The sequence below is a fragment of the Habropoda laboriosa genome, unplaced genomic scaffold, assembly GCF_001263275.1.
Source record: "Habropoda laboriosa isolate 0110345459 unplaced genomic scaffold, ASM126327v1 scaffold315, whole genome shotgun sequence".
In the NCBI taxonomy this organism is placed as follows: Eukaryota; Metazoa; Arthropoda; class Insecta; order Hymenoptera; family Apidae; genus Habropoda; species Habropoda laboriosa.
Window position 1 is genome coordinate 489244 of NW_017100424.1, and position 1887 is coordinate 491130.

Here is a 1887-nt window from a genome sequence, read left to right on the forward strand (position 1 = left end):
AGAAAATCGCTAAATTTTGTAATTTAAAGAATTTATAAATTGAATTGAAAATTAATGTAACAGCTTAACTTAACTTAACCTAATTTAAATCATACTTCGTAATATGCATCATTTTCGTGTAATTTCGTGTAATTGAATCGATTAAAGAAGACCATAGATGGAAGGAGGAGATAAAAGTGATAAACGTCGCAACTTCTTCAGTCCTTTACAGTTTTTCACGCTGATTTTTCTTTAGATGAGGGATGCAGCTAATAAAAGTGAAGCTCGCAATTCCACGGTGTTTGAAGATAAGTAAAGTCTCCATCGGGATGTGGCTGGGGAAATTTGCAGCCAGTGTAGGCTGGGCTATTCCTCATCCGGGGAACACTCTCGCGAAGAAGCGGAATTTCACGAGAGTAACGTGCCACTTTATATTCACCGCGTATATTCCCACCAAACTACATCTTATTCAAATCGCCACGGTTTCCGTCCTTAGCTAAGTACTCGACGAAACTGCGGCTACTCCGACTATGTTAGGACGAAACTGGCAAAATTGTGAAAACATAAGACAGTTTTTTGACCGTTCTTCTTTCTTTCTTTCTAATTGAGGGAAATTGAATAGTATCGGTAAATTCGGAATTTTTTGAGAAGCTTCTGTGGCTTAACATTTGAAAACTTGGAATCTGGAAATTTGACATTTAGAAATTTGAAAATTTGTATATTGGAAATGCGAGACTTGGAAATTCGAAATTTGGAAGTTCGGAGTTTGGAAATTTTAAGTTTTGGATTCAGAATCTTGGAATGCGGAAATTTGGTATTTAGAAATTCTGAACGTCGGAATTTGGAATCTGGAACTTTAGAAGTTTGAAATTTGAAAATATGGATATTGGAAATGTGAGACTTGGAAATTCGAAATTTGGAAGTTTGGAATTTGGAAATATAAAGGTTCGAAATTTGGAAATATAAAGTTTCGAAATTTAGAATTTGGAAATTGGAAACTTTAAATTTAAAAATTTAGAATGCGAAAATTTGGTATTTAGAAATTTAGAATATGGAAATTTGGACCCTGGAAATTTGCAAACTGGAAGATTAGAATTTAGAAACTTGGAATGCGAAAATTTGATATTTAGACATTTGGAATTTAGAAATTTAGAATTTGGAAATTTCATTTGACTGAAAGGTTCATTAATTTTGTAACATTACAGGAGAACTTAGCAATCCTATATTCAATAAATAAGAATCATACACTCAAGAGTCTCTTACTGTCCGAAATTACAGCACTTCCTTCACCATTTACATTTGAATCACCCATTAAGTAATTTCGAATAATCAGCAACACCTTCTAACTGCTAACACAGTTCTGAATGAAAGTCTAAATTGATCATCCAAGAAACCTGGAATTCGAACGGAACGATCGCAAAAATTGACAAACAACAAAAATACGTATACGTGAAAGTACTTTCTATTAGCAGCTAACAGTAACCAAATTTTTACATGTTTCACGCTGCGTTCATTTCCTAGACAACATCGGTTAAAAGTTTCATCGAAGGAACATTTTTTTCCTCCTTCAGAAACCTACTCTTTTTAATTGCAACACAAATAAATAACAGATTCGTGTATAGATTAACCATGATGGAAATATTAATAATCGTTCTAGCTGAACTAAGGAGTAAAGTTACGTTACACTTTCATTTCCTGAAGGGACCTTTTTCCATTTTCTGCCACACTTCATAGTACCATTTGAAATAGTGGAGTGACAAGACGGTTTGGTTTAATCATCGTAAAAGTGAGAGAAAAAGAGAAGGTGTATATTTTGCCAGCGAAACAGTCTGAATACTTATGTCACTCCGAGGTAGCGAATCGCAATTGGTTGACACGCAATCCTGCTTCTGCAATTCAATCGCGGCC